Source organism: Pinus tabuliformis, chromosome J, assembly GCF_031772625.1.
Source record: "Pinus tabuliformis cultivar Carrire ecotype Pingquan chromosome J, CPIR1, whole genome shotgun sequence".
Taxonomy (NCBI): Eukaryota; Viridiplantae; Streptophyta; class Pinopsida; order Pinales; family Pinaceae; genus Pinus; species Pinus tabuliformis.
In genome coordinates, this window is record NC_142295.1 from 429,531,366 (window position 1) to 429,554,107 (window position 22,742).

The 22,742-nt window shown below is 34.7% G+C and overlaps 1 pseudogene; it reads right to left on the reverse strand.

Moving 5' to 3' along the window:
• The window catches only part of LOC149227651 (plasma membrane ATPase 1-like), a 97,970-nt pseudogene extending 75,637 nt beyond the window's left edge, over nt 1-22,333 (reverse strand).
• Nucleotides 22,334-22,742: the final 409 nt, after the last annotated feature.

The window sequence follows — 22,742 nt, forward strand, 5'->3', positions numbered from 1 at the left end:
GTTGGATCACTACATATCATGACCGTCGGATTGTAAGTTACAAAAGTACATAGTAAAGAAACACACTTTACCTAACTCTATACTAGACCAAGTTATACTTAACTATTTCATATGTTATGAGAGATTTTATGGCATAAATCACATGATATTTCATTTGTCGACACATTTTGAACCAACTAGTGTGGTTCATCGTCGGAATATCCTAACATTTGGCTCATTAATTAGACATAAAACTTGACAAATTTACCTGTTACATTCAAAAACACCATAAGGAAACCTATGCACATCAAGAAAATGATGAGCAATTGTTTTTACTTCTAAAGTTGAAATTAGCACAGCAAAACTAACATTCAACAACAGATCAAGTTGGTATCAGAGAAAAGTTATTTGCTTAATTGCTTGAGTTTTGTGCAAGTAGGGTTTTAATGGTTGCAAATTTGTGATGTTTACAAAGTTAAAGTTGCAGAGAGAAAAAAGGAAACTATTGGTTGCAAATCCTGAGGTAATTCCTAGAAGAAGGAGAGCAACAAGGCCACAATATCCCCCCAAAGTTTCAATCCCAGTTGCACTTGAAGCACCTCAATTTTTACCTTCAGTTGAGATTGAGGAGGTACAAGTAGTACCAGAAGCTGAGCTTGAATCCAAATCCATCATGTTTGGAGCAAGAGAGACTGAAGGTATTTCAGAAGAGGAAGCATTCAAGAAATCTTGCTATGATTTAACTGACATGGTTAGAGTCCTCTATGAAAAGACGAATACTAGGATCACTGGAGAGAGTTCTAAGTCCCCACATGGAGAGGGAAGCTCAGAAGATAAAAAAGATGAAAAGTAGGATTCAAAGCTAAAGGAGGAAAGCCTCCTCCATCTCCACTGTATTCATCATCTTCCTCATCATATTCATCATCCTCATCATCAGAAACAACATTGTCTTCCACTTCCACCACAAAAATTGTTCATACTCATTCACAAACCCCAAAAAGGAAAACTCCCTTACTCAAATTGGAAATTAAGTTTGAACTTACTATGTACAATGGCGACGTAAATGCAGAGAAGTTAGAAAATTGGATTTGACAATTGGATATTTATTGCAGAATACAGAACCTTCAAGAAGATGACATAAAGATCCAGTTGGCTTCATTGAGGCAAGAAGGAGGAGCACTAGTTTGGTGGGAAGCAAAGACTCAAGAGGAAATGAAAATTCATGGTAAGATATCCATTTCTTAGGTTGAATTTCTTCAATTAAAAGATAGTTTTATCCTTTAGCCTACATGCAAAAATTCATTATGAGTTGCCAAAATGTTAGGCAACTCAAGGGCCAAACAGTTCAAGACTATACCCAAGAGTTTAGGAAAAGGGCTTTGTTGTTAGGAGTAAACTTGAATTCCCAAGATACACTATTGAAATACATTGGGGGTTTACATTCCTACTTAAAACACACTATCCTTATGTTCAATCCAAGCAATTTAGATGAGGTATGTGTGCAAGCCACGCACCTCAAAGCAAGAGGAAAGAACATTGAGGAAGAGGGTAGTAATAAGAATCCATTCAAGGGTAAGGAGAAAGAGAAGGGTGGAAAATGGAAAGGAAAGAAGAATGAAAGTGTAAAGAAAGAAGGGGAGAAAATTACATGCAAACATTGTTCCAAAGAGGGGCATGATGAAGCCCACTGTTGGAAACTACATCCCGAACTAAGGCCTAAGAAACCAAACAATAAGGGGAAACAAAAGACGACCGCTACCACACAACATGATCTTGGATTCGATTCCAGTGATGAAACCAACATTTCAACCATGGTCACAAAGGGAAAAGAAGACATAGCAAGCACCAGTTCCTCACATAGTCACAACAACACTCCAAATGAAGAATCAAGGATAGAGTTGTTCCATGTAAGGGTAATCTCAAACCATACAAAGATTGATGCATTATTTGATAGTGGGTCACAATCGAACTTAATTTCAAAAGACTTGGTCAAAAAGCTTAACCTTGAAATTATACCTCATCATAAGCCATATCCTTTGGGTTGGATAGTCAATAATGCAAATTTATAGGTTACAAGGAAATGCTCATTTAGGTTTGCCATTACTGAAAAATTCATTGATGAAGTTGAGTTAGATGTAGTTCCAATTGACATCTCAGGAATTATTTTGGGAAGCCCATATTTATATGATAGGAAAGCAGTATTTTATCACCATGAGAACAAATATCAATTGCTCAATGATGGAGTGGAGTATATTGTGAGAGCCCATCAAAAAAAGTTAAATATTTCTTTGGTTAATGTAGGGCAGATGAAGAGACTAGTAAATGCAATTAAAAATTTTGTGTTTCTCATGATCAAGAAAAAGAATGATATATATTATGAATCTTTTGAAGGTTTTGATGATAAGTTAAAAATCTGATTTGTTTGATGTGGTAAGAAAGCATGGTGAGATGTTTGAGGAACCAAAGGGGTTACCTCCCAAGAGGGGAATTCAGCATGAAATACAGTTGCAATAGGATGTTCCACTTCCAAACATTGGCATGTATCACATGTCGACCATGGAGAGTATGGAAATAAAGAATAAAATTCAAGAATTTATAAACAAAGGTATCGTACACCCATCTACTTAGCCATGTGGTTCACCAATTGTCTTGGTGCCTAGGAAGGATGAGACTTGGTGCATATGTGTGGATTTCTGTGCACTGAATAAGATAATGGTAAAGAATCATTATCCACTCCCAAGAATTGATGATTTGCTTGATCAATTGAGGTATGCAAAGTATTTCACTAATTTAGATTTACGAAGTGGTTATCATCAAGTTAGAATAGATGAAGAGGACATTTGGAAAACCGCATTTAAAACTAAACAAGGATTGTTTGAGTGCCTTGTCATGCCTTTCGGTCTTACAAATGCTCCAACTACTTTCATGAGAGTTGTGAATGATGTATTGAGACCATTTATAGATGATTTTGTCATTTTTACTTGGATGATATTCTCATATTCAGCAAATCCAAAGATGAACATGTCATGCATGTGAACAAAGTACTTGATGTCTTGAGCAAAGAACAGTTATTTTTAAAGATGTCAAAGTGTGAATTTGGCAAGATTTATTTAGTGTATTTGGGACACATTGTTGGAGGATGTGAGCTGAAGATACACCCCTCTAAGGTTGAGGTCATTGTGAATTGACCCAAGCCCAATACAGTTACAGAGGTAAGAATCTTTCTATGAGCAGCACAATATCAGAGGAAATTTATTACTTAATTTTATTCCATTGCAGTTCCACTACATGCATTGACTAGTGTCAAGAAAGTCTTCCATTGGGGATATGTACAACAAAAATAATTTGATGCTTTAAAACAAAACATTAGTTCAACACCAGTATTGGTTCTTCCAGATCTTAGACAACCATTTCAGATTCAAATGGATGCTAGTGATTACGTCATGGGAGTAGTTCTCATACATCATGGTAAGCCCATTTCATTTCATTCTAAAATTTTTAATGATGTTGTGACTAACTATCCCACTCATGACAAAGAACTTTACACATAGGTACAAATTGTTAAAAAATGGAAACACTACTTGATGGGGAAGGAGACCATTATCCATACCGACCATCAACCATTGCAGTACTTACAATCACGGTCAACATTGCAGCAATCACGACACTTTAGATGGATGGTTTTTCTACAAAAGTTTCATTTGGTTATCAAGTACAAAAAGGGAATCTACATTAAGGTAGTTGATATGCTTTCTAGGCCTATTGTAAATTCATCTATTATACTCAAGCACAATTTTTTTTACATGAAAGTTATATTGAGCAATATGCATATGATAATGACTTTCAAGATGTGTATGCAAGCTTTAGGCAAGGAAACCAAATTGAAGAGTTAGATTACCATGTACATAACAATTTTTTGTATCACTTGGGAAAGTTATGTATTCCACAAGGAGAAAGAAACAATATCATAAGGGAGCGCACACTTCAATGATTTCTAGACATTTTGGTGTAGGCAAGACATTAGCGAATCTCCAAAGGTATTGTTATTGGCCATGCATGTTTGATAATGTATATCATTTCATTAGAGGATGTTCTTTGTGTGCAATGAGTAAACCTAGCAATAGGAAACTAGGATTGTACACTCCACTTCTGGTACCTTCATGTCCATGGGAGAGTATCTCAACAGATTTTGTAGGAGGTCTTCCATTGTCAAGGAAAGGTCATGATTACTTGTATGTAGTTGTAGACAGGTTCAACAAGATGTGTATTCTAATGCCATGTAAAAATAAAATTACAACTTAACAAACATATCATCTTTTCTTTCAAAATGTTTGGGTTCATTTTGGTCTTCCTACTTCCATTGTAAGTGATCGAGATTCTCGATTTGTTGTGAATTTTTGGTCAAATTTGTGGGACATGATGGACACTAAGTTGAAGAAGAGTAAAACCTTTCATCCGAAAACAGATAGACAAACCAAGGTGGTCAACAAGAAAATCATTCATCTTCTTAGAGCATATTGCAACAAACATCCCAAGTTGTGGGATGAACAGTTGCATTACATACAACATGCATACAATAGGGCAAAGCATTCTTCCACAAACGCATTGCCATTTGAGGCATGTTTTGGGTACTTGCCAAGATCTCCATTGGAATTCATATTTGAGAAAGATGTCGCTATTGATGGTCATAGTGACATTGATAAGGCAAGGAAGTTCATTGAGCAAATTCAGTTGATACATCACACAGTGCAAGAACAACTTGAAAAGAGTCAAAGTAGCTACAAGGCAAGGCATGACAAACACCGTGTCGATCATAAATTTCAAGTTGGAGATGAAGTTTGGTTATATATTAGAAAAGAGAGACTTCAAGGGGAAGGTAAAAAGTTGAAACCAATTCATTATGGTCCTTTTAAAATTATAGAAAAGATTGGTAACAATGCATTTAAGCTAGATTTGCCTCCTTATATGAAAATATACTTTGTTATTAATGTTGAGAATTTGAGATTGTTTGAACCTCATTTGATTGATGATCAAGGAGAGCATGTTCAGCTACCATCAATAGATGATTTCTTGCTAGATTATCTTAATGAACTAAAACAAGATCTCATACTTGACAAAAGAACCAGAACTTCAAAGAGAGGGAATGTCAAATACCTTCGAGTGGGACTCAAGGGACAAAATCCTTCTAAGGCCAAATGGATGAAGATTGAGAAGGTGAGGGAGTTGTACCCTCACCTTCTAAACAATTTATAGTATCTTTCAGGGTCCAAAAGGCTTCTAGTGGGGAGAAATGATTAGGTGATCAATATTTAGCTCAAAAATCAAAGTGCTCAAAATCACTCAAACAATGAATGATCGCTTCCATCTCAGCAATATGATCCCAATGCAACTTGTTTCACTCAAAACGGATTTTGTATGAGAAATATAGGGATTTCTGTTTGCTTTGACAAATAGAGAAATTTCGCAAAAAAAAAAAAGTACAATCACTGCACAATGAGCAGTCCATATTGCTGACGTGGTAGGTGACTGTGTAGGTCAAAGTTTTGATTAATAACCAGTGACGTCACGCCAAGTGGAACATTTTGATTGGTCTATAGTTTGGTCAGTTAATGTTTTTTCATTGGACAAGAGAGGACCAATGAGAAGGTGACATGTGGCAATCCTGGAAGCCACCACGTGTCCCTCCCCAAAGGCCTAGTAGAATCAATGTGCAATGGTAAAACATTATTGGTAGGTCGACAGAGACGAACCCACGACCTTACCCGCATAAACCCCACGCTCCACTACTATGCCACACCATATTACTTAACATGTAAGGGGTGCTTATTGTATTTAAAGTTTAAGCACGTGGTGGTTGGGGGAAGGAGAGGGCAACCCCCGCAGGCCAGCCCCCTTTGCATATGACGAAACACTCAAAACCTAGAGGCGGTGCTTATGCTAATCTCTTAACGCGCTAAGTGATTTTAGTGGTAAGTAAACCATACTTATCAATTAATTAATTTCAGTTTAACTTGGTGGAAGTTTGGCAAGTCCGATAAATTCGGCATTTGCTCCATTTTTGGTGGGGTTAACTGGAGTTTCTCCAGTTTTGGTGGAGTTTTCCTAGGGAAAACTGAAGAGGCCATAACGTTTGCAATTTTTGACCAATTTTGGCTCAGAAAGAGTCATTCCTGTAGGATTTTGATGTTCTAAGCACATTGAAGCAGGTTTTAGGAGCAGTAGAGCATTGCAAACATCACTTTTTTCCATTTTAAGCTAATACAAAGGCCCAAGCCATGGAAGTTGGACGAAGGAGATGTAGCCCAGGAGGGGTGAACTCCTTCATCAAAACATTGTGTTAAGTGTTCATTTTGATGGTTTGTTGTATATTTGTTTGTTGTGTTAAAAACTTTATTTACATGCTATTTTTCTCATGAATTTGACATAAAACTTGACAAATTTACCTATTACATTCACAAACACCATAAGGAAACCTATGCACATGAAGCAAATGATGAGCAATTGTTTTTAATTCTGAAGTTGAAATTAGCACAAAAAAACTAACATTCAACAACAGATCATTGATTGGAATTGTTTTTCCATGCTCAACCATTATTAAAGGCTCAAGAAGCTTTCCAAAATTTGGTTGAATTATTACATACTAATGATAACTTCCAAACAATTTTCAAACATTCTTATTGAGGTCTTATTCAATTGCACAAGGTTCCATCTAATTTGGACCCAAGTTTCCCTCCATTACTATGTTGTTTTCATAAATTAGGGACTTCATTGAGCTCATCAATCCCAGGAATTTCTATGGGGACTACTATTTCACTAATCCACTCTTTAACAACATGTTGATGGGGGATTTTATAGTCATGGCCATCATATGACTACCATGCCATGCAACATTGTATGGGAATGGATAGATCAAACGGATTGGATTCTGTGAATCAAAGGCCCCAAATGGTCACACATTTCCCCAAATATTTAATGCAGATTTGATGTGCCCTATTTATCTGCAACATGTTCATCATAATTAGGGTTTTCAATTTGTATGTTGGAAGGAAGAAGAATTCACAAGTAAGGTTTCCTACTAAATTATCAAATGGAACAACAATGAAAGAGTGATTGATATTAAGAGAGGAATCTCTATTCCCACAAAAAAAAAAAGGAATCAACATTCCAAAGTCTCCATCTAGTTATTTCTAGGTTTATATTTATGAGTTCTATGAACTTAGTGGCAATAACTCAAGGTGAAGGGAGAAGACAAGAACTATGATTTTGATGCAGGAGCATCTAAACTTCCAAATCATTTTCGAAAAATCAAGAATTTTTTGATATAAAGTTCCAAAAGGGGCTTCAACATTTAAAAGTGATTCTAATTCTTTGTTTGTAAATATTCTTAGTTTCTTTAATTGTTATAGAATAGTTTTAGAAAATATATGGATAGGAGATATTATTTCCATAAACTAAAAGCTAATTTACCTTGAAAAGCATGAATTATTTAGGGAATACATGAGGGAGTGATTTATGGATGTAGAAAAATATACTTTTCTTGTAACTTTCTATTTAATCATTGTAATCGTACAGGAAAATCTAATGGCCAAATCAATGTAGAATCAGGCCAAGAGATGAAGAGAGCTTATGATTATTTGTGTATGTATAAATTTTAATTAATGAAATAAAGTTTTCATACATTTATTATGCTCATGCATCTTTTTGTAACCTAGAATTAAGCATAGTTTTAGTTCTGTGTGAATATTGAAACTGATAATAGATTGAATTTAAACTCTGTCATGAATGAATGGTACTAATCCAGTGAGAGATTAGAGACAATTTTAGTAGCAGAAGAATTTTGTGCATGTTAGATGATTCTTCGTGTATTACAATTGAAGGTTATGTAATATAGTATTTGAGTTAATACCATGAGTGCTAAATTAATTCTCAGTGTGTTAAAACGGTATTGTAAGAAGTAGGTGTCGGCGTTGGAATTGGTTGATTGGATGCATACGTGAAGGTGTGGAAAAGAAAATTGATAGAGCAATGAAATCAACATTGGATGTGTGTTTGAATTATGGATGTGGTTTCCATGCCAGGGTTTTGCAAAATGTTGTGGAATACCTTGTAGCTGGGACTTTAGATCTGACAGTTGTGTTGAAAAATATTTAGTTATAACCAAAGAAACAGCTAGAACAAGACTGAATTTGGGTAGAACCTATTGAGGTTCCAAATTTTGTAGAAGTGTCCATGAGTCAGAGCTGATTTGTAAGAAAAGTCAAATTTTTCCTACATCAAGTGGTATCCGAGCTATAAATCTCATGGTGGGAAGATTAGAGAATGGCAGAGCTTGTAAAACTTGCAAAGGATCAAATTTGGTGAAATGCGACAGGTGAAGCTTTAGTGTTTTAATGAATTTGAGTAGGATATAATATTTGCAAGTTTTCTCTTTGGAGGATAAATTCAAAGATTTCAGCATCAAAGGTTTGAAAATTCTAATTGAGGTAAATTGTTTTGTTTACAATTTATATTGATGATTATATGAATGAAGTTTTGTGCAAAAAGAACATTAAAGTTATTTGGAAGGAAATCTACTTGGATAAAAGTAGAATGGATTTGGCTTTGAAAGAAATATGGAGAATAATGTTCTTTGGATGAGGAAGTACAATGGAAGATTTGCAATAGTAGAGCTAGAAGAAGGAGTGAAGACTGCAGCAATGGTATGCATGTTCACATGAAGTTGAACATAGAGGTAAATTTGATCTTTTGTTTTCAATAAATTTATGAATGGAATTATTGATTACAGATAGTAGTGATGAGGATGATTACAACAGAATGATTGTAAGCAAGAGAATAGGAAGTTCTTGAAGAATTCTGTCAAAGAACCTTTGCAAGTTCCAACTGAGGTTGGAAGGAGGAGGACAGATGGATGTTCTCAGAGAAAGTGAAGAGCTACAAAATCCTAAAAGGAGCAGAGAGAACCAAGGATACCAAGAGGTTGGGCTCAGAGATAGCTTGGTGAGGTAATAGGTTAAGGAGTAACTTTTTATTGCAGAGATTTGGATGAAGTCTACAAGTGGACAAGGAAAAGTTCACAAAGGAAGAAGGAAGATGATTACTGATAGTCATATCATGGGTTTAGAGAAAAGCCACAATAGAAGAAAAGAAAACGCCAAAGAAAATGGTATAAAGAGAAGGATGAGTCAAGATGAACTTGATTGAGAAGTTGTTGAGAAAAAAAGTACAACTAAATGTACTAATGGAACTGCTACAAGAAGATAAGGAAGAACAAAGGTGTGTGTTGATTCTACGAAAGAATATGAAGTGGCACAAGTTGCAAGTGAAGATAAAGCACAGGTTGCATGCTTGGTTAACTAGAGAGCTCAAGGAAATCAAGATGAATGTGTGCATTTGTGAACAATAGCAAGGACCATTGCTTGGTTATTTTGTGGATGGTGATGAAAAATCATCTAGAACTGTCATGAAGGTGAGGGAAGCAAAAGAAATGTCTTCACAAGACATAGAAGGAAGACAAACTTAGAATTTCATTCTGATAGAGGATGAGGTAGCATTGTCTCCTGAAAAAAACCATGATGAAAATCATGCATCAATGAACAAATTGATTGATAAAATACATTTAAAGAAACTTGTTGTTGCATACAACAAAGAAGAATTTTCTCATGGTGATATTCAAAGGAAGGATAAAGAGGAAGAGAAGCATTCAGACTTAATGTTGACAAATTTTGAAGAAGAGCTAAGGATGTTGGAAGAATAATTGACCAATCCAAGGACTCTTGGAGAATACTACATGGAAGTTGCAAGCATAAGAGTGCTTAAGTCATCAAATGAAGGAAAGGGTAATAGTTCTGAAGATATAAAAGAAGAGAGCATGCAACAACAATGAGTGAGGAGCAACAACAGTAAATTTCAGCAAAAGACGAGTAGAAAATTGAAAATTATGTACCATTTAGAGGACAAGCTGGAAATAGATATTGAAGAGATGGCTTATATGGAAAAAAAGGATATTGGATCCTAGGGTGCATACTCGACATGCACAACTAAAGCCAGCTGAAGAAGTTGTTTTAAATCACATCAAGATGGGTGTTGGTACAAGGTATGATCAACATAAATTACTTGAATAATTTAATAATATTTTTGATATTCTTATGCACAGGAGTATGCAACAAATGAAAGTGGACAACAGAAAATTTTAATGACCAAGAAAAAGGTTGGATGATGAGATTGATAGGTTGTGGATGTTGATGAAAAGGATAACCAAGATAAGGTATTGTAGAAATAAAAGGACATCGGGAAACAAAGAGAAACTGATTGTAAGGCTTTGTATCAAAAAGACAAGTGGACAAGAGAAACTTAAGATTTGGAGACATGGAGAATTGAAGGTAATTAAAACAACGGAAAAGTAGCGCAAAGGGATGAGTGTACAATTGCAAAACAAATTTTGGGATCCAGGATGATTGGTTCATCAAATTCTTATGACCAGGAGTCATAAATTTTCTATCTTGGGAGTCTTATGCAGGAGCGTCTGAACCACCAAGTCATTTTCGAAAAATCAATTTTTTTTTGGAGATAAAGCTAAAAAAAGGAATTATAATTCTTTGTTTGTAAATATTCTTATTTTATTTAATTATTATAGAATAGTTTTAGAAAAGATATGGATAGGAGAGACTTTTTCCATAAGGTGAAAGTTAATTTATCTTAAAAAGCATGAGAGGTTTAGGGAATAAATCATAAGAGCTTTAGGGGATAAATCATGAGAGATTCATGGAATAAATCATGAGAGATTTAGGGAATAAATCAGGGAGTGATTTATGGATGTAGAAAAATCTACTTTTCTTGTAACTTTGTATTTAATCATTGTAAGCCTATGGGCAAAGCTAATGGCCAAATGAATGTAGAATCTGGCTAAAAGGGGAAGAGAGCTTCTGATTATTTATGTATGTACAACTTTTAATTAATTAAATAGAGCTTCCATACATTTATTATTCTCTATGTATTTGTGAATGAAGAATTTTAGCATCTGTGTGTAATTTGGAATTAAGCAGAGTTTCAGTTATGTGTGAATATTGAAACTGATAATAGATTAAATTTTGTCATGAATGAATGGTACCAATACAGTGAGAGATTAGAGACAATTTCAGTCGTAAAATAATTTTGTGCATGTTAGTTCATTATCCATGTATTACAATTAAAGGTTTTATATAGAGTATGTGAGTTTATAGCATGAATCTTAAATTAATTCTTAATGTGTTAAAATGGTAGTGTAAAAAGCAGGTGTAGGCATTGGAATTGGTTGAATGGATGCATGCGTGAAGGTGTGGCAAATAAAATTGACATAAGAATGAATCAATATTGGATGTGTGTTGGAATTATGGATGTAGTTTCCTTGTCAAGGTTTTGCAAAAAAATGTGGAATACCTTGTAGTTGGGACTTTAGATATGATAACTACGTTGAAAAAGATTAAGTTCTGACCAAAGAAATAGCTATATCAAGATTGAATTTGGGTAGAACCTATCAAGGTTCCAAATTTCGTAGAAATCTCCATGAGTCAAAGTTGAGTTACAGGAAAAGTCAATTTTTCTGACATCAGCTTTGGAAGAAAAAATTGAGGTTGAAGTGTACCCTTCTTTTTCTATGTAATAATAGACCAAGGTTTGAGGTTCAATTCTCTTCCTAACAATGTGCACTTAGCTATTATTTCCTTTGAATAATTGCTTCGTCGATAAATAGGCTACCCAATATTCAATTTTCATGTAGTAGTAATTGTTTACCTAGTAATTGAGATGAAACAAACTAGGAGTGAGACTACAAGCCTACATTCTTGCCTCATATTCTCTACCCTCCAATGGAAAAAACATGATATTTTACCTAAAGACAAAGTGGAGGGAAATAAATTTGGCTTTGACATTATTCATTAGATCTCTATAAGTGTGAGCCTTGGATTCACTTTTCTCTAAATTATTCTCTCTTTATTCGTGTTGTTGTTTTCTTTCATTCTTGAAAAAATGTCACACAAAGATAGAATCATGTACAAAAAGTGCCTCTTGACATACATTGAAATTCTCCACCATTGGAAAATATTTTTACTAAGCCCTCACAAATATTTTTGGATGTATATAGACTTGTGTGAGTATCATTGAAATATAGTTTTTGGAAGAACCCACTCTGCAATAGATCATTTAGCTCTTCAAGGTTAACATATGTTGCAATATGGGTTATGAAAAGAAATCTTCAAAGGAAAATGTTGGAGTATGGACAATCAATATGGTTAGATTAGTGTGAATCATCATCTCTAGCAAGTAGTGATGCTTGATAAATTATATAACTTCTAGATTGTAGGCTAATAAATGATATAACTCCATATTCAATGAATAGTGGTATATTAACTTTAATTAAAATATACTTCTATAACATCTAGTAATATTTTTTATGGTATTATGTGATGCTCTCTAAACTCATCTATGGACGTTATATTATTAGTGTTTGTTATGTTTTAGATTATGTTTGCACTCCATAACCTTTCTTCTCATGTTATATTCATACCTATATAATCCAAATAGAAGAGACCATAAACCATTTAATTTTTTATGTCCTGAATATTCTAAACTACATTCTATGGATATATTGATTATAATGAAAAATCATAAGAGGATGTTTGTTTCTTTGAAAGTAATCTTAAGTGGAAGTTTTTTTCCTTATTCTTCTATGGGTGAATTTTTAATAACTCAGAGATGGAACTCCTATCATGAGAAATTGTCATTCATAATCAATGAGTCATTGCTACTACAATTTGTTGGAGCGATGACTTTCTCATGAACTTTGGACTATGAATATCATTTAAGTTACTAATTTCCAACCTCTAATTGAATTGTAATAGTGACCTCTGAAAACATCATTATACATAATGACCTTCTATTTCCTCGTATCCTTATAGTCCTTGAAAGATTATTTTTACATCAATGTATTATTCTTGAAAGATCCATTAGAAACATTAATTAGGGTTAGTCTAATGGTGAAAGGACATCTTAGAACCTCCCACATTACATTTTTCCATTTTACGTGCATTCACATTGACCCTTGACCCTGACTAGAAGACTTTTTGAAGTAATCATTTCGTAAAAAAGACATATCCCTCCATCATTAAACAATATAAGCACTTTGTTTCACTTCGGTGTTTCCTTTCTCCCACTTTGTGGGTTTGCTAGTTTTTATAAAACTAGATGGATGTAAGCTTATTCATCTAAATAATTGTCCTCATGTTTCTTGATTTTCCCTTTGTGCCGTAAAATGAAAAATGTATTATTCTTTTATTCTTTCCCAAATAGTGAGAGCTTTCCCATAATAATTTTCCATACTTCTATATTATCATTGAGTTGTAAAATTTTAAATCAAATTTTAATGATAAGAATATGAAAATGTGAAAGCCACAGAGGTATTTTATAATATTAGAATCCATCATAAAATCTACGTATATGTATGAGTTTAAACTTTTAAGTTTTTACTTTTATTCATCTCTTAAATGAGATAATTATAAGTATAGTGGTTACAAATTTGTTTTATTTTTTAAATAATCATTTTATTATGTATAGATAAATCAGTTTATTTGTCTTGAGTTTAGTTTTTGTTTTTTTTTTTAATTATCAAATATCAATGTTAAATCTCAAAAATTAAAGGTGGAACCTGATCTAATTTACCATCTTACTTTTAAAGAAAATTCACCTTACGAACCCCACAAAATAATAATGATGGTGCAGCTCCTATCTAATCACTTTGACTTAGCTAGTGTTCATAATAATTATATACAATCTCGTCGTTATTACGCTCATGTCCACGTCACAATATACCATAGTTAGAGAGGTGGTTGTACATTGGACCTAGTCGTCACCATCCACTGTGCCTCACGAAGAGCCAACAATATTAATACTTGATACTTGTATTTTTATTATAATGCTTTGCATATTATTTTGCGTTAATAACTGTGAATGATCTTCACCATTTTTTTCGGTGTTGTTTTATGTTTTGAAGTTTTTAGTTAGAATTTAGCAAAATAATTTTTGGTTAAATCATGATTTTGTGTTATTTAGAATTTGTTTTTGACTATATATAAATTCAGCATTCTGAATTTTTTTGGGACACTTGGATTGTAGAGAGTTTATAGCTCAAATTTATGATTCCAATAATTTCTTGTTAGATTCTAGGCAAATTCACAGGAAAATATGCTCGAAAAATCTCCAAATCATATAACAAGTAGATTACGGTTTTATTTTGCATATTAATGGATAAGGGTAAAGCGTTTAGTGTCAAAGGTTGTGTGTGAAAGGTTAGAGGTAAGGGTTAAGGTGTGGAGTGTTACTAATTACGAGTAAAGTATTAAATGTCAGGAATTAAGGGTAGCATGTTAAGTGTTAAGAGTTAAAGATAAAGTGCAAACCATTGATAAATAAGAGATTTAAATTTAATTAATTTCATTAATATGGATATTTGTGGAATTATAATATGATTTATGTTTCTTTGTCTTATGAATAGATGTTTATTCACTAAATGTTTACAATATTTTTGTTCTCAATGTATAACATGTACAAAAACAACCAACTGTAAATACTTTTATTGACTATCCTTTAACAGGCATGTGAGGATGGTATATTTTCTAACTTCAAGGCTTGAGTTCTTTCATGTTTACAATTTTTAATTCTCAAGAGTCAAATGTATAACACATGCATGCACCTACTCTTGTTTGGGCAAAAATCCTTTACAAATTCAATCCTATTGCAAACACCTTCATTCATTTTTCTCTTTTAAAAGAAAGAAATTTTGGTTGAATAAAAACATGAAGTAAAAGGTTGAATAGAATAATTGAATGCCAATCTCTTATCATGTAAGAATGGTTGTATCTCAATAGTGTTATGCTCATCTATTTGTTGAGGTATGTGCTAGTTTTTTCCAAAGGCTTATGAAACCCAACAATACACTTGTCACCAAGACCCAAACAACAAATGACACAAGATTCTAGCCTCAAGAATTATTGAGGCGCTCTAGCATAATAAATACTAGTCCAATAACAAACACAATATGTTACTCTAGTATATTAAAATATTTATATCAACTAGAAAATGGAAGCTCCACTCATTGTCTATACTTTCGGCATTGAAACACATATGGCTCCACCCCAATTTAGGCCAATAATCTTTATCACAATGATATCAATTTTCTTTGCAATGTGTGTGCAACCAAGAGCTTAAATCAATCAAGCCCTACATATTCTTGTCATTGAAATGTATAGGGATTTAAATTAGCTTTCAACAATAATTAGAAACAATTCACAATAATTTCACAAATTTCATGTGCTCTTAATTAAACTCTAATCCACCTTATACTTTATTACTTAAACCTATATTAAATTACAATTATCTAAAGCATATATGAAATGGAAATTAATCAATACATTTAAAAATTAACTTCTTGAGAGAGTGGGAATAAGATGAAAGTACACAAAACCATAAGTGTTATTGAAGGCAAGATGTTCCAAATTGACTTGAATCCCATATGCCAAATGATTGAAAAAGAGAGTAGTTAAAGAGAATTTGTGTTTTCCACTTCACAAGATTTGAACTCTCCAATATTTAATTAAGAAACAATGTTGGTAATTGGGGGTCCTTCAATGTACTATGACCTGTCTCACATCAACTAACAATGCGTGATAATGTGGTATAACCCAATAGGAAGGAATGATATATATATATATATATATATATATATATATATATATATATATATATATAGTTCAAAAGAAAAATTTGACTACCTTTCATTAAAAATAAAAGTAGTTACATTCTCGACAAGTCTAATGATCCCCAAATGTTGCAGGTAACATAAAGAACTTCTATGAGGGGAGAAAAACTAGTAATGTGAGAGGGGGAATCACTAATTTACTGCCAAAATAGGAGAAACCAAAAAACACTAAAAATGACTTCAATAATCTAGATTTTTGTCAGTTGATACTAATTACCTAAAGTAGAGATATTACATGCTACATATGCGAACATATTCATGTAAACACAATGATCCAAAAAGATCTTTTTGAAAAAAACTGGCCGAGAGTATGATATGGTTGCCAATACTAAAAGGAAAAAACTAACTCTGCTCTTTAGGACTTGAACCTCCTGGAACCACAAGAATATCCATCAACAAAGGAATTGAAACATATTTCACCAATCAGAACAGATCTATCATGTTTGGAGAGGTGGTCATCCACCATATTTTTCTCCCTGTATATATGGGAGAAAGTGATGCTCTTGAAGAAATCTGACAAGGCTCTAATCTGTTGCTTCCAGTGATGAAGGGAAGGTGAATCAAAGGAATAGAGACCTTGTTCCCACTCAATGACCGATTTAGAGTCACTAGCAACAACAAACTCCTCAATTACAAGCCAAGAAGTACACTGAAGCACACCCTAAAGAGCCAATAAGTTTTTCCTACTATTAGAACCTTTGACCCCATGCCAACAGAAAATGATAGGAGTGATCATGATTCAAGACAATTATGCCCCACACCCACATATCCCTTCTGAAGACACACCATCAAAGAAACCCATTGGTGAAGACGACTTGATAACCTTGTAAAGACATTATCGCCTTTGTGGCTTTGGCATCCAAGGCTCAATATCCTAAAAGTATGCCCAAATATTCAAACTAACAGACCTCATATCAAGGACAACTTGGTCGAAAATTATGGCATTCCTACACCTCCATATACCCTAACAGATAGAGAAAGGAAGTGACCTAAACTATTTATGTCCCTCCAACCACTGCGAGAGACACAAGAAATTGGAATATTTGTCCACATCTACTTGTAAATTGAGGAACATGAATACATATTTCTAGATTGAAACAATGAATGTACAAGTAAGAAAAGTATGTACCACCTCTTCATTCGCCCTTCCACACAAAGAGCATATATCAGGCCCTTGAAAACCCATTTTAGTGAGGTTCTCCCATGATTGTATACGATTGTGGAAAACCAACAACAAGAAACACTTCATCTTCAATGGGACCTCCCAACACCACACTCTTGATAGTCATGAGACTCTGATTGGAGACATGTACCCCTGTGTGATATATGCATATGCTTCTTTCATTGAAATGAGCCATTCTGAATCTCGCCCTCCCCAAGCTAATGAATCATCCTTCTATAACAACAAATACTTGCATGGAAGAGCATATATCTTTATCTCTCCCACTCATCCTTAAAGGCCCTTGCCAACTCAATTTCACTAGCATGTGGCCAACTTAGAGGGGCAAGTAAGGAATGGCATGGGTAGCCAAGACAACTCAGAAATTGTCAACCCAATTGATTAAGAAAAAGAATTATTGGATCTAATAGTATTTGGGCTCCTTACATGCCTTTGATAGCATCATGGCCTATAACTATCTTACCTCCCCTACCCACCTCCCACCTCAGAGTCCCATAGATCCAATGCTTTCCCTTCATCGAGCTTCTCTAGATGTGTGAAGCCTCCAACTTTTTTGGGGCTCCAACACTAATCCAAGCCTCTAGAGATAGGCGATTAAGATATTTTTTTCTTACCACATGTTTCCATAAACCTACACCTTTGAAAGCTCTCCAAATATTTTTGACAAGCAGAGCCAAATTAAATATTTCTATGTTTGTGATCCCCTAACCTCCATCCGCCTCACTCCTAGAGATTACTACCTAATGAACTGGGTGAAATTTCTTCAACTTACCAGCACCTTCTCATAGAAAGTTGGAAATGATAACATCTACTATTTTTATGATAACTTTAGGTAAATTAAAAATGTGCATCCAGTAGACTGAGATGCCATGTAATACAAACTTGATCATGACCACCCTCCCTCCCAATGTAAGCCACTTGTTTTCCCAAAGGGTCAACTTCTACTCAAACTTTTTGATAAGCCACTCCTAATCCTGGAAATCATATTTTTTTGGCTACAAAATAAATCCCACATGTATGTATGTATGTATGTATATATATATATATATATATATATATATATATATATATATATATATATATAGAGAATATGATATATAATTACTGGGTCCATGACTCACCAAGGTGGGTATCCTAGTGCAGACCCCCACATCTTGCACTAACTCAATGCAAGTTCATTTCCATGCATATCTCATCATGTTCACCACTTGTTACAGCTTCACACAACATGTGATCCTAGCAATGCTCATTCAAATGACTTCACATCACCATGATGGTCTCATGTACCAACAAAGCACACCTTCAGGAAATACCACATCTAAGAAAACATTGATCACCCTATTTAATCATTCTGGAATGACAACTTACCATCATTACTAGATGGCCCATATTCAAATCCTTCAAGGAAAATATTATCACCAGCACCTCACATCATAATAACCTTGGTACCATGCATAATCTTGGCAGCAGATATGTGTAGGTGAATATCTCCTGAAAGCACGTCTAGTGCATTCTAGAAATAGATTAAATTCCATCTCTTGATTTTAGAAAAAATCCTCTTATCGAGGCACCCTGGCCCCTTATTAGGACCATGCAGAGAAGCCCTTGAATTCTATGCTCTTTGGCTCAGGAATTCGTTCTACAATATGAGCAACAACAAAATGGATCATTTGCCTCCTCAATGTGAGCTCCTCCAATACTAGGGTAAGATCATTATCACTCCAATTCATCTCCTTTCATTTTAAACTATTTTTATTTGGTTCACTCTTTCATTATTTTGGTATGTGGATTGGAGCTTCTACATGCAACGACTTATTTTGATTTGGCATTCTCATCTTTTTTTTGCTCCCCTAATCCCTCTAGCTCATCTTCCATGTTTTCATTTCACTCCCCTCAAACCTTCATTCCTCTAGATCTCCATCACATTCTATCTCTCATGTCACTCCTTAACCTCGAATCATACATTTTCCATCCCTCGACGACTTTTTTCTCATCTTAGTCAACCTTTTTTCATCATCCCACAACTTCTTGTTGAGGTAGGGGTAGATGTTGCCATTTATGTTCCTCTCCCTTTCCCAACAATCCTCCCCCTTCCACCCAACAAAGATATCGTAACAAGTTGTAACCACCCCTCCCACATTTACCCACTTTTACAAGCTCTCCAAGGTAAACATGAGAGTTGAGTGTCACTATGATATGAACCAACCTTCAAGTTCAAGTTATGGAAGTGCGACCTAAACATCGAAAACAAACTGACAACCCTCAGAGACTATAGATCACTTAGGAGACTACCAACCACCCCATGTGATCAATCCCTGAGTTGGAACTCATTTTCACTAGGTTTACACACAACCACACCCTTGAAACCATGTACATGTGGTTATGAGGCTCCAACTGCACCTATAAGCCTTCCTACATGTGGTTGTGACCCAAATTCCTCAGTTCAAAGAATGTAGTCACGAGATCTATGCTAATGTTTCAGGCAAGCCTCCAATCCACTGCCCAAAACTACCTATAACTTTCCAAAATCATAACAATGATGATGATAATGCAAAAAAAGCAAATATTAAGCCAGATCTTGACCAATACATGCCTAATGCAAGATAGACATTTCTTCAAACACATGACAAACATATAAGCTACAAGTCATGAATGCATATATGATCATAAATATCTGAAATTCATCTGAGAATCACCAATAAGGTTCCAATCCCTCCCTAATTAGTTGCAACAACACTTGTTATTCCATGAATTCATCAACCATATAGTAACTTAATGAATAATGAACAAGAGCCATATCTAGAGCACATCATATATCTAGGTATATAACCAGAACAGAGACCATAACAAATCAGCCTAATATCAACATGATAACTAATACAAGTGCTCATAGAGAACAATAGGAAAATAACTCTTATTAACATATGAAAATTCCAACCAAGTTAGGTACTTCCATGTACCACCTGACCATAGATTGGGCTGAACCAAATCTCTCTTTCATCCAATCACACCCGTGCCATATTCCAAGAATGAATGTGGGATCATATGGGTTAAACCAAAAAAAAAGAAAACCAACCAGGGCTTCTAGAGGCCAAACCACCTCAACCCTCAAGCACAGTGATCTCACCTATACGGTCCAGAAATCACTAACATCAACCAAATTAGTTGTTATCCAAGTTGTCGAGTGCTCCAGATGTTAGCAATCCTTAGTTTCCCAAGGCTGAGAAAGGAAATCAAAGAGGTAACCACAAAACAGACTTTTGACTTAGTAGTTAGCCCTACCAAATTAGAGAGGGCTCTCTCTAGAATCAACCAAAATGTGGTTTGAATTATTAGGGTTTTAGGCTAGGTATTTTGCACAGTGGGGTTTTGATTTAGATTTTGTTGGATATGAAGCACTAGGTTTAGGAACTAGAGTCAAATGGATCAAAATATTAGTTGCAGTCATTAAATGAGGCAAGATAGATGTAATCAAAGACACAAATGGATCCGTCGTAGTATTATGGTAGTAAGGAAATTAGATAGAAGAAACTAAGTGAGCATAGATGCATGAATTCACTTATCTGGAAGGAAAACACTTAAATTCTAATCTCAAACAAAACAAAGCATTTAGGCAATGAATTTTGTTTAACACTTAAGATATTAAGCATAAGAAGAAGTATAGATGGCTGCTAGAAACATCTAACAATCAATTACATAAGAAAACATGAGAAAAATAGTGCCACTGACCACAACACATGAATCCCATAAAAATAGTTGCAACTGTATATTATTTCTCTGCAAAAAATGGAGTTCACTAGTTCCAAAATGTATCTACCTCTAGTATCCAACCCTTCTCTTAGACTTGTTTCTAAATACATATAGATGAATAACAAGATTTCCCCTCTAAGGGGTCGAATCCTGCTCCATAGGAACCAATTCATGAACCTATCTTATCACTGCCAACTTCTAGGGGAGTTAGAAACAACTTTCCTCTTTTTAGCTAACTAATTGAGCTTATCTCTCAAGGCATTAATTACAAGATTATTTACAATAATAATCATTTAACAAACCCATTTACATCAGATAAACTCATAAGACAACTATTTACATTAACCTAATTTGACATTTCACCATTTACATGCAGTAAAAACCTTCATACACAGAAGCGCAACAAATCATGCAGAAACGCAACAAATAGTTGACTTGAAATTTTGATGACTTGAATGAGGTTTTGAGTATTTCTGAAGACCTGTGAAGAAACTTGGAGGTGTCCACTACACCCTGGAGCCTTTAAACCATTCAAAAACATGATTTAAGCCTCTTCAAACTTGATCCCAAAACTGACTGTCTAGAAGCACAGCAACAGTCTTGGAAAGGTGGCAACAAGGTGTAAAAAAGGCACATTTTGATCATTTTCTACAAATTTATCACTCCTCAAACATCCTCAAGTAATTTTCTGGTATCCATATGCCATAAGCTATCCAATCATGCTTGAAATTTTGATTTTTGACCTCCTGAGGAAAAGCACAACAAATAGTTGTTGTGTTTCTGTAGGATATTCTTTTCTGTTGTTCAAAAATTTCAAAATTTCAAAACTGTGTTTCTCTTTTTCTTTGCCTTTCTATCTTGCCTTTACATCAACAGTGATGCATCAGCCAATAGGTCTACAATTTCCTCTTTTTGAGTGCCTTGAGTCTCCTTAGAGCCCTTTTGAGTTTCCTCTTCATATTGTTCACCCTAACTTTGCAAACCATGTTCCTAGTATAATAATGTCTTGCCATATTTCTTTGTAGTGTGGTATCTCTGTTTTCTTTTTTCAATAGCTTCTCCAAGTGTTCATTTACTCTCCCAAGCCAATACTCCTTGTCTTTCTCAATTTCAACAGCTATGGTGTCATCTATGGTATTTTGGGCTTGAGGAGGAGATGGATCTTCTACATGATGTTCCTTTCTAGCCATTTCCCTTGTCTTAGGTCTCCTAGGATGTACTTGAATGTTATTCTCCTCCAACTTCTCATTATCTTCTTCTGTCAAAACACCTGATTTGCTTGTTGATGGAGGGTCTTCCTGTGACTTTCTCTGCTGCATTAGGGTTAGCTTCAATTGTCTATTCTCCTGCTGTAGGAAAGCCACCATGAAATTGGCTTTGGCTAGGTCATCCTTCAGCTCTCTAATATGTGCATATTTCTCTTTGATTATGTCATCTACTACCTTATTTCCATGTTGTTCTCCTAGGTCAACCATTTCAAATTCTGGAGGTACTTGTTCTTCATTTTGCAAGGGTGAATCATGTCTTCTCCTAGGTGATTCCTCTCTCATGCTTTCAACCTGAATTGCCTCTTCACTAACAATCTCTTTAGGTAGTCTTTTTGCCTCAGACCTAGTTTTAGGCTTAGATCTAGGCATCTTTGTTTCTAGCTCAGGAGAAAAAGCCAACTTCTTACCTTTCTTGTTTGACTTTGATATATCTGCTTTAGACTGGGTTTTTGTTACTGATGGTCTGCTTGATGATTCAGCTCCCTATGATCTGGAAGATGATGAAGGAGTGTTTTGACTTTTTGACTTGCTGGAGACAGGTAGGAGAGAAACTGCCTCCAAGAAAATGACATATTTATTCTTGCTAGTTGATGGAGGATTATCATTTTCACTAGGGCATGATGAAAGAGGCTAGGCTGATGATATTTACCTTTAGATTGCACTTTCTCTATCATCTTTACCAAGCTTTTGAAAAGATAGTTAGGTAAGTTCAGAGGCTTCTTAGAGGTGAAGTGCATTAGTAAACTGATGTGATATTGATAAAGCCTTCTAAACCTAC